Here is a 12,685-nt window from a genome sequence, read left to right on the forward strand (position 1 = left end):
TACAAATTTAGGTTGTTCCATGACTATACTTGTCTAAAAACATTCATATCTCAAACCATCTTTTCCCATTAAAATGAAATGTAATGCAATTAATCTGTTCCACCACACCCCAAAGAAGATTCATTCAGAATCATTTTTTAAAAGTTTTCCTATAAATATTGCACTCAGTTATTGCACTGTGTAAAAGCACACAATAATGGACCTTTCCGACTGGCAATTTTCAGTTCCGCCTCCCCTTAGCTAAATTTGGCATGCCCCACAAGCTTCCAAAATGCCGACTGAACATAGGTTTGAACTGGATTCTCTATCACATATTCCAGATAATATTTATTGGGGTATGGTTTTTGTCAAATGCGTCAGACTTGTCCAAGAGAGTTCTACAGAGAGGTCTCAACTATTTCATGCAAGGATATGTACACAGAATTAAGATTTTGGATGGAGCAGGATGCAATGTCAGAGTTACATCGAAATGTTAGCAATTGATGCAAAAAAAGTTTGACGCCTCATGAACTTCATACTGAAATCCAACAGGATAAAATAGTGGAATCGTACTGCGCATGCAAAGCAGGGTGAGTACTTTTTACTTGGAAAGATCACGAGTAATATCATTGTCGTCTTTATAAATGAGTGGGAGTATTCATTTGACTTGGTTCGTAATGGAACCCAGTGCTCTGTCTCAAAAGTCTGATGTGATACAAATAGGCAAATAGACATTTCTCTTGCATGACATTGTGCATTTACATATCACTAACCCGACCCTTCGGCATAAAACATTACACACTTTATTCAGCAGGTCAGTGATACGCTAACAAAGTGAAAGTTGTTCTCCTGCAATGTATATAGCACTGATAATTAAATCAAACTCAGAGAAGCTACTTCTCCCTTACTTTCGAACATACAGCCTTGTGTTCGGCGATATTGTCCACATTTAGTTGTACGTGTCCTCTTCCGCGAGCCTTAATCCATCGTAGACTCTCCGTAAACTGTATTTTAGGCTCTGGAAAATGGATCAACCGGGCCCCTTGTATCCTAGCCGGATATCTTTCATCAGAATTGGACATTCCGCAAGCGCATCTGAGGACCATTTTGTTTGTAACATTAACTTTTCAAAGCACACGCGACTGATAACCAGCATTGCTTGTGGGACAATATGGCGAGAGGGGCGTGTCAAACCAGGGCTTAAGACAATGCGGCTATCTGATTGGCTATTATTGTACGAGCGATTGACAGGTCAGAAAGGTCCATTACATCTCCTCAACGCATAACCTGCATACATACAAAACAGGACCATGCCTAATGTATTGTCCTAATGTATTGTGTGTGCGCGTGTGCGCGCGTGAATGAAAGAGCAGATTGTAGAGGCTGCAGGGAGAGTGGGTGTGGGTGCACGCTCACAGATGGCAGCACAGTAGAGGAAGGAGTTTTAACTTTTCTTTTGAGCAATTCAGGAGATTGCAAGATTTGGTCGAATTATTTCATCAGAAAAGCAGCAAACATATTTCAAATCTAAAAATCCGTAAGATATTTTCTTTAACTTTGTTACAGGGCCATAAGGCAACACTCAATTTAATTTGAAAACCAGACCCCTCGTAAATAACAAAATCTGGTTTTAATGCTAGTTTTAACAGCAGGGCCTGGACGACTGGTTAGTGGAATTCAATATGAAATTAAATCAAATGGAAATAAAACTGCCAGTAGTGATCAACAGGCTCTTGCATGCCCTTTCTCATGGATCATACGGGAAATCTTTCAAATTTGACACAATTATGGGCTCAAAAGCAAGGCAAGTGAACATCACCCATTTTTCTTGGATACTTTTTTGTATATGTAAATTGTCAAAAATCCTCAAAACGATCATCAATCTTAGTTAGATGCGTAGGCAAAACAGACTGCCATTTTAGCATCGCACATCTCTACAGGACACCTGCTTCTGTTTAGGGCTCATTTGGTTGATTTACTTGAGAAGAGTTTGACAAAGTAGAAATTTGCCCAAAATGGCTGCTTAAACCAAAATGAATGACTTCAACATTAGTGATGGGTCTTTGAAAGTTTGTTTTGTAAGTCCCATTACTGGTTTGAGAGGCACATATTTTCTCACTTTTTTCCTAAAATCCAAAAATCTGATGCATTTTTAGGCATGTTGAGGCTCCACAAAGGTAATTATTTATCAAAATAATAATGTACAATTCTAAGAGGTTCTAATAATAAATAAATACAGAGTTGGACAGTAATTCTATATTACAATCTGATGTAATTTAACTACAATATTTACTGAACTGTAATCCTTGACAGTATAATTACTAGGAGAAGATGTGTAACTAACTACAGTTGCTTTTAGAAATTACTGTGATTCCAATTTTAGTCATTACAATTGAAAAATCACCCGCCAAAACGCTGATAATATCAATTAGATTTGTTTTTCCACCTTCTAAAGCTGACACTTGTGATTTTCTTTAATAATGTGCAAATCTGCCAGTGGACTCAATCAACTTGTCAGTGGTTTGGCAGTCAGTCACTGTCTGTGTCACACAAGATGTTCCGGGGCTGGAAATACAAAAGAACTATGCACAGACAAAGGATTCGGGCCTGCCCTCAATATTTTAGCACAATGCAAAGCGAGAGAGCAAGAGAGGGGGAGAGATAGAAGCTCGCTTGCAGATGACGTTGAAAACAGACAACGTAAAGTTATGTTGCCTACTAGCTTCTATCCACAAGCAGTTATATAGCCTACAATAAAATTGGGGGGGGAGGAGTATATATTTATACCTAGCAGGTGAAACAATGACGAGAACAAAGCCAACTTCAATTTCATATAATTTCTGATGCAAAATTACATAAATTGTAGCCAAACAATTAGTCAGAGATGGCTTATGAATTCCAAATATGAACTCATAGTGCGATCTTGTGGTTTGCAATCTTTATTAGTTTATCTAATATTTTGAAAACGGGGTACCACTCATAATGTATAGTTATACTTTGAACACGAAAAAAATTACATTTGAGCAGTTTAATCTCTACAATTTTTGATTTTTTTGCAGAACATTATTATGAAGCGCTCTCATTTCAGTTGTGCACATTTGTCATTCGGTCAACATTCTATCCTGTTTGCCACATACTATCCACATATAATGCAACATTTTTTTCATTACCATTTCATGATGTTTTCTTTTGCTATCAGTTTATTATTTGTCTAAAGCACATATGTGTTCAATTCCAAAATAGTGTTCTATAGATTGTTTTTAATACACTTTGAGGTATTATCTGATGGTTCTATCTATGTATCAATTCAAAACGCAATCAAAAGTAATGAGTTGCATTACTTTGAGAAAGAAATATTACTTTACTATTACATTTTCGACCAGGTAACTTGTAATTGCATCCAAGTGCATCACCAAAGCAATCTTCCCAACACTGATTTTACTATACATATGAATAAATGAAGTTAAAAAAAGGGCAATAGACAAGTGCGTGGTAAGAGGTTTGTCGCTGTCCGTGTAGTGTGTGTGTCCTCAGGGAGAGTTCACAGCTGTCAGTGCACGGCCAGTCGCACATTTTGACTGTCATTGCTGTGAGACATCCGCGCAGATGCACAAACATGTTGAGAATTACAGACATAGTAGCGTGAAGCATAAATGGAGGGCCATGAAGAGTGTGGTGGTCACTGATTGGTGACAGCCAGTGTCCTTGTGTCCCTCTGGGGGAATGATGCAGTGACGCTCTTGACACCCAGCTTGACATTACACAGTGACAGAGGGGATAAAAACAAACTTTCTCCCTAAAAGCCCCCTTTTGCTGACACCTTTCACCTCTGAGTTGGCATTGGCCTCTTCTGACGGTTTCACAATGTGAATGAATAACTTAAATGGAAATAGCTTCAGCCTGAACACTAAAATTGACATGGATGAATGAATCATTAAAATACTAAATGAACGCATGTTGTGCGAATCTATGAAAAGGAATGAATGAATGATGCAAAAACAGATGAATGAAGAATGAATAAACGCAAGCAATGGGTCAATGAATGATGCAGAAACATGATTACATGCACAAAAAAGAATGATAAATGAGGGTGAAACTTGAACGGACAAAAGATCATATGCACAGAGTGAATGAATGAATGTACAAAACTCCTAGATGTTGAATGAAGGAATGGTCAAGCAGTGGATCACATGAAGGAGTGAATTATTGGGTAATATTGAATGAATAAATTATTACTTGGAAAAGCAAGATTATGAATGAATCAAATATTGAACATGTACATGACAGACGAATAAATACATCAATGATTCCACAGGTGGCTGGATGAATGGAAATACATGGGTGAACGAATGAATAAATTGAACTTACAGTATTCACAGTGAAGAATGTACGAATGAATGGCAACTCACATGTGAGATTGCTGGACACATTCTCGAAATCTACAAAAAATATGGTGAGCGGTTGGATGATCTCCCATGCAACTTCAAGGAATCCGCCTACACCGTAGAGCTCATCCACTGTTCCACAGCTTAAATGAAAACCACACTGCGCCGCCTGAATCTGACATTTGACTTCCCAACGGACCCTTCTCTTTAGCACCCCTGAATTGACATCATCAGGTAAGCTGTAGTTGGAACAGACTCTCTGGTCCCCCTATTTGAAAAGGGGACAACCACCAAAGTCTTCCCACCCAGAGACACTGTCACCAATGTCCATGCGATGTTCTAGAGGTGTGTTAACAACAACACCCCCAAAACATTCAGAGCCTTGAGGAACACCGGGTGAATCTCATCTACCCTTGGGGCCTTTGCACCAAGCTTTTTAACCACCTCGGTGACTTCTTTCCAAAGGATAGGAGAGCCTTCCTCAGACTCAGACTCTGTCTCTTCATGGGAGGGTGTGTTGTTGGAATTAAGGATGTTGTCGAAATATTCCCCCCACTGACTTTCAAGGAAGTCAGCAGCGACCTGTCCCTAATCAACACTGTATTGATGGTGCACTGCTTCCACCTCCTGAGACGCTGGAGGGTGGACTAAAATTTCCTCGAAGGTATCTAGAGGTCATTCTCCATGACCTAACAGAACCCAAGCCATGTCCGGGTTTTGAGCAACCGGTACCCACCAGCTTCCAGAAGAGTCCCATGGACCAAAAAGGCCTAACAGGACTCCATCAACTTCGTGGCATCCCTCAAAGCTGGTGTCCACCAACGGGTTTGGGGATTGCCGCCACAACAGGCACCAACTACCTTACGGCCACCTTGGCATTGGAAGCGGAGGACATGGTCCACTCGGACTCAATGTACCCAGCCACCTTTGAGACGTGGGAGTCCAACCTCCTTCAAACGGTATTTTACCAAACATTCCCAGCAGACCCTCGTTTGGGCCCAGCATATCCTCCGCCACCATCGGAACCGACTCACCACCAGGTGGTGGATTAGTTGAGAGCTCCACCCCTCTCTTTATCAGAGCGTCCAAGGCATGCAGCAGGAAGGCCAATGACTCGACCACACAGTCGATCGTCGTCCTGCGACCTAGGGTGTCCTGGTACCAAATGCACATGTGGACGTTTGTTAAGAACAATCTGTGGTGAGCACAGAAGTCCAATAACAGAACACCACTCGGGTTCTGTTCGGGGATGGGCGGTTGTGTTCCGCCCAATCACCCTCTTCACCCTCACACACCAGATCGGGATTCTTTCCTGGTGGGGAGGTGACATTCCATGTGCTTATAGCCAGTTTCAGTTACCTGGGATCGAATTGCCATGGTTCTCTCCTTCAGCCACCACTCAGCTCACACTGCACCTGACCTCTCCTCCTACAGATGGTGAGCCTATGGGAAGGGGGACCCACGTTACCTTTTCAGGCTATGCCATGTCAGGCCCCATAGGTGCACGCCCAGACACCAGATGCTTCCCCGGTGACCTGCGTCCATGCAAGGTAAACCTAAATTCATTAATTTTGTTTGTCATGGGAGTTTTGGGAGGCATGATTTGTCAAGTCCCTCACCTAGGACCTGTTTGCCATGGAGGACCCAACCAGGGTCGTGAAGCCAGAGATAATATTGTTCCGAGGATCATCTTTGACACATAAACCACGATAAGGAGACGGTTCAGGGAGGGGGGAATGTTCATGTCCAGAAATAAATGAATCAATCAGAACCAAGATGGGTGCACAGATGGATAGATCCTAAAAGAGTAACCTGAATGACACTTAATATGTTTTGTTTTTGCTTGTGTATGATAGAGAAAATCAGCTCCATATTAACTTATAAAACAAAGAAATTAAACAGTAAATTAGTGTGGAATTAATAAACCTGGTTTTATAATGTCCAACAACTCTATGTACAATGGAGAGATGTCAAGAGTTGAATTCAGTTTGCTCGATTTGTCTGCGTGACCATCTGGCCATGAGTTCTGCCCTGAAAAATCTTTTTTCCCCCATTCAATAAACAGCTGAAAGTGCATGACCGAGTGTGCCGCTCCTTGTCCACACGCAAGGACAATAAAATATCTCAATTGCTTGGTTTTTTTTTGTTTTTGTTTTTGTCCTTTTTACTCAAGCGGTAGATTGATAAATGGCTGGGTGGATGATGACTGGATAAGTATCGCACAAAGTCTGAATGAATGCATTGAAGACTTACAATCATGTTGTCATCTCTCTGCATTAACAACAACAATTTGGGTGAAGAAGAGCCCTGACATGACCTTCAAGACGCTGAATAAATAAATAGTTGATGAAGACCTTGTGTTTTTGCATTTCCACTGAGGTGCGTTTAAGATCATTAACAGGCCTGGCTGGCTGGTGGAAAGAATGCTTGTTACGTGAGCACACTTTCTCCCCTCCTCTGACATACGCCCACAGTGAGCCACCCTTCAAAACATTTATCAAAGGTAATTATTATTTCATATGGAGTGATACGAAAAGTAGCAATGGGAAAGGGTATCGGTGCAGGTTTAGGGTTTCAAATATTAAGTTTTTCAGACAGGGTTAGTGTTTCAAATTTGGGTTTCAATCATGGTTGAGGGTTTTAAGCAAATGTTACAGTTTCAAATTAACATTTTCTCAACATTTTCAAAACAGGGTTAGGATTTAGGGCTGGGAAACAAAAGCAGGTTCCCAAACGTCTTATAGTAAAAACTATGATGCTGACCAAAACAAAAGCACTAATGTAGAATATTTGGGATGTCAAGATTTCTGAGAAAAAATAATATCGTTTCAAGTGAATGTTAGAGTATTAATTATCAATTAAGGGTTTCAAGACAGTGTTCAGCTTTCAGGCAAAGGTTAGGGGTAGAAACTAAGATGAGCATTTTCATTGTGGGTTTCAAGACAGGGTTACGGTTTCAAGCAAATATTCAGGTCTCAATTTCAGTTTTCAAGACAACCAGATTGTCAAAATGGGATTTTATTTTAGGCGTTTAAACCAGGGTGAGGGTTTAAAGCAGAAGTCAGAGTTTCAAAATTGGGCTTCAACGCAGACTTCGGGTCGAAAATTGGGATTTCAAACCAGCATAATATTTTCAAGCAAACAAACTGGGGTTTTAATTACCATTTTATGTTAGGGTTAAAATTTTTAGAATGTTAGGGTTTCAAATCAAGGTGAGGGCAAAATTATTATCCCTCAGTTTGGCTTTAAAGGCTGATGTCTTTTCCATTTACCACTGGTGATTCCTGCTTGCTTTGATTTGACTTACGTGTTATTACCGCTCATTTACATAGACACGCAAGACACTATGTTTAGCATGACATTGAACATTCGCTTTGATCCCTCTATGAGTGGGAATGGGAGGGGGGTGTTTCCATCTCACCAATGTGATTATGTAAAAGGGAAGCTACAAGGAAATTTTAGTGGGTCATTCTAACATATGCTGAAACTTGGTAACCTGCAGGTGATGATGTTGGTCGATTCCGACCGTCGCCACAAACACCTCATCAGGATGCTTATTCATTGTCAGACACCGAATATCTGAGGGAGAGATTAGGTAGAACCAAGAGGACGACAATGACCACTCTTCAATACCTGCGATTTACTGGCAACTTTGTCCCCCAAACAGACTTCCTGTGTTACCTCTGGGGCCATTTATCACAATGAAAAACACTGCCTTACACTCCAGTTATTGCTCTGCTGTTTTTAAATAAAATGTATACAGTGACAAAGAAGAGGTACATAATGAGTTATGTTTCCAAATGATTTTTTTGTTTTGTTTGTTTCTTTGTATCTGGGCTTCCGTAAACATATGACAAATGTAAAATTGTGATGTGAGAAAGAGCTAAATGACAATCATGTCAGGAAATTTAGAATAACTTCAGCTCATTAATATTTCTGTGTGCGGTAATGTGGGGAAAAAGAAGCAGGTTCCCAAACTAAAAACTATGATGTTAACCAAAACAACAGAACCAATGTACAGGATTTGATAACCAGTTGCTGAGTGAAAAGTGTGTAAATGTCAACAGCTCTAATCTATGGGGGGGATTACTTGCTGGGCCTCCGGGCATCCATTGGTGGTGGAGTCACCCATGTTCTGCAGGTGCTGGGAAGGTGCCAAATGGCTTCTGCCTTTGTCCCCCATTCCAGCCAGTAGGGGGCACTTGGGCCCCCCTGCCACTCATCCTGCTTCCCCTTCCTCTTGGTCCTCCAGTCGCCTCCTCCTCTTCTTGCAGGCTACCAGAGGGTCCCCTGAAGACCTTGGGGGCTGCTGAGGGGTTTTGTCTGCCTGGTCTGGGGGAGGATCCTTAGGGGTGAATAGTGGGTGCTGGCTGGAATAGGGGGATTCTTGAGGTCGGTAGGGTTGTGGGAGGTGTGTCAATCCTCTCTCCTGGTGGTCTCCTGTCCCTGGCTTGTCCATTGATGTCCTATTTTGTCGTCTCCTTCCCTCACAAAGTGTAGCACAATTGCCCCATACAACACTCGACTGTCATTGTACTTGGTATGTAATGCTTTACTTTCTTAAACTTGTTTACAGGAAGTGTCTTGTCTTTTGTTTTCTTCTTCTTCTATAGTTTTGTTACCTTTTTACTCTCTCTTCTTGTTGTTTCTGTCACCCCCCAAACCGTAGTGCCATCTTAAAAAGTCCAGTGTGATAGAGTAAAACTGTTTCGGCATATAATCAATCCAGATCCTCTTTCCTTTGTGACAAAACAGCCAAAGAGAATAAAAAATAATACCTGGAAAAAAATGATGAGATTATTAATCCAGCCACCCATTTTCTGCACCGCTTATTCTCAGTACGTGTGCTGCAGCTGCCTTCAGCCAAGAGGCACAGTACACCCTAAATTGGTTGCCAGCCAACCACAGGACAAATGCAAAGAAAAACAGCCGCACTAACATTCAAACCGATGGGAAATTTTGTGTACCCAATTAATGCATATTTTTGTGATGTGGGAAGAAAACACAGTGCCCGAAGAAAAGCCACACAGGCATGGAGAGTACATGTAAACGCCAGTCCTCAGAACTGTGAGGCAGAAACTGTACCAGTTGCGCCACCGTTAACATAACAAATCAGGTAAAATTTATATGCACAGTTTAAAACATCTGACCACTATATTATAAACTATGCTTTATTACTCACAACCTGTCATGAAATCAGACTAAATATTTCCTCTTTTAGGTCAAAACGATTTTATAACATTCAGCATTAATTTTTTTACATCAACCATGTTTCAATTTACAGTACGTGACAAGTTTTAAATCAAGATAACAGGATTATATCAATGAATGTACCGGTCCATGTTTACACCTATTGCAGGGATGGTCCAGAAGCTAAAACACAGGAGAAAGGAGAGATTACTGGATGCATTTTTTTCCCTAAAATATACTTTTTTCTTGAAAATGGGCTGCAATCAGAACCACTTAACTGACACAAATGGGCAATTTAGCATCAAAGTTGGATGATCATTGGAGGACATTTCAGAGCCTGTTCATCACTACGTGCAAATGTTTTAAATGTTTGCAATAGAAATAAATGTATACATATAGATATTTATCTGCATCAACCGTATTGTTCTTGGCGGCACAGTCAAGCATCTGGAAAGCATTGGCTTCCCAGTTCTGAGAACCCGGGTTCAATCCCAGTCGTCCGTGTGTGGAGTTTGTATGTTCTCCCCGTGCCTGCGTGGGTTTCCTCCGGGCTCTCCGGTTTCCTCCTGGATCCCAAAAACATGCAACATTAATTGGACACTCTAAATTGCCCCTAGGTGTGATTATGAGTGCAGCTGTTGTCTGTTTCCATCTGCCCTGCCATTGGCTGGCAACCAGTTCAGGGTGTACCCCGCCTCCTGCCCGTTGACAGCTGGGATAGGCTGTAGTACTACCGTGACCCTTGTGAGGATAAGCAGTTAAGAAAATGGATGGATGGGTGTATTGTTCTGATTCTGAGATGTGATGATCGTGTCATTTGTTTTGTATCACACTAAAGAAGGAGCGCGCTATGGCGGATTATGAGTCACTTTGGGAGCTTGTCGTTCAAAAAGATGTGAGTGACAAGCAGGCTGTGATCACGCAAAGTGAGAGAGAAAAAAGAAACAGATGGATGCTTCCTATGGAGTTGAACAAGTGATTGTCTCCTTGTACGCCTCACTCGCGCTGGCCCCAGCAGATGCTTTGAATGTCGCGACTCCTTTGTGATCATTATTAACAACACCTCAGCACTGATGATGGGATTTGTCAGTCATCAACTCACATCAATTACTAGAACACCACTCAGTGGGGACATGGATTTTTGATTTATAGTTTTATGTATGCAGATACAGTGATTGACAAATGTCTTAGCGCAGAACCCATTGTAGGGTATAGTGCAGTAAATGAAAAATTAAATTAAATTCACCTGAAAATATTTCTAAAATAGTTAATGCACAAGTATGTCAAAGCTCTTGAACCCATCCTTCCATTTTCTGAGCCGCTTATCCTCACAAGGGTCGCGGGAATGCTGGAGCCTATCCCATCTGTCATTGGGGAGGAGGCAGGGTAAACAGTGAAGTGGTCGAAAAAAAACAAAAAAACTTTGAGAGCAAATTGCACGAATATGCGGGACCGCAAAATATGAACCGCGAATGGGCAAGGGGACACTGCATTTGAAAAGGTTCATGTTAATACAAATATTTTCTTTTTTTTTTCTTCAAGAAAAGTAATGTTAATACGGTCTCTATTGAGACCACTGCTTCTACCCAAAAAAAAAAATAAACAAGGTGATGAAAGCTGGGGCATACATCAGTTGCGATACCACTGAATTAGGATATTAAAGTCAAATATATACATTACAATAAACCAAGCGGTTTTATGGCTGTCACTTAAAATATCAACTGTGAGGCCCCGTAGCTCAGTGGTTAGAGCACTGGTTTGGTAAATCAGGGGTTGTGGGTTCGTATCCCACTGGGGCCTCCACTCCCTGAGAAGGGTTGCGTCAGGAAGGGCATCCGGTGTAAAAAAAAAAAAAAAAAAAAAATTGTGCCAAACATATATATGCGTTCATCTGAGATGACACCCTGTGGCGACCCAGAAAGGCACAAGCCAAAAGAAACACACACTTAAAATATCAACTTGAAAATTGCATTGGAACAAAGGGTGTGACACTTAAGTTACAGCTAAAAAATTAAAATGTCAACAAGTGCTGAAGACAGGAAAGGGGCCAGATTTAAAATACAGCCAATACATTCTGAGTGTGATACAATTGCTGCAAATATCCGTAGTGGTTTGCAAAGGTCCAAGAGGTGTCTATATGTTATTTGAATCTTTCCAAAAGACAAGTTTATTCTTGTAATTTTACAAGAACCCCCCTCTCCGATGTAATGACATTTCGTGCACACACTCTCTGCTGCCCGTCCTGGTCTTCCCCTTTCCACCCCAACTTATCAGCGAGGGTGCAGGCGAGGCGGCTGCCTGCCAAGCGGCGCCCACGGGCCCCTGACCATGGCCTGCCTGCTTCCTCTCTCTTCACACCTTCAGGTCCAACGCCATTGGGGGTGGGATTTTAGCAAACATGATTTGCTGTGTCATCCTGAAAAGACACACGGACACACACAAAGATGCTTGATCCATGGTAAAAGTGCTAGTGTTGACTTTAGTGCGTGTACACTAATGTAAAGTAATTGCACAGGAAATTCACCTGACACTACTTACTCCTGTCTGTCTAACTCACACATTCACTGTCACTCTGTCTCTCACGCACACCATAACTCACTCACTGTCCGTTGTATTCACTCCCTCATTCACTTATTGTCAATCTCTGTGTCCGTCTCACTAACCCATTTGATTGCTCACTCACTCTCGTGGTGAACTGACATCCCACGTGACAATTTTTGTCACATTTTGTGAAACTTTGGCTGTTTATGTCGCTTACAATTTTCCAATTGTACGACTTATGGGTAATTCAGCATTAAAGGTTCCACTCCACCCTAACTGGCTAAATCATTAAGTACACCTGCAGAATTGGGTTTACCAAAAACAAGAGGGAACAAACATTAGAAAAACCTCGAACTGTGAAGCGGTGAACTTCTGTTTTTGATTTAAAAAATGAAGCAATCACTTGGATTTTAATTAATTGCGCCTGCAACAATCCCTAATGGTTATTACCTTTTGTGTGTGTGTGTGTGTGTTTTTAGGTGTGTGACTATACTGTCTGCTTCAGCGCACTCACGTCAACAAGAAGACGTTGCTGCATATTCACTGGATTACCAAATTAGGAAAATAGAACATGAGTCAGCCACGGGAGA

Source organism: Syngnathoides biaculeatus, chromosome 4, assembly GCF_019802595.1.
Source record: "Syngnathoides biaculeatus isolate LvHL_M chromosome 4, ASM1980259v1, whole genome shotgun sequence".
Classification (NCBI taxonomy): Eukaryota; Metazoa; Chordata; class Actinopteri; order Syngnathiformes; family Syngnathidae; genus Syngnathoides; species Syngnathoides biaculeatus.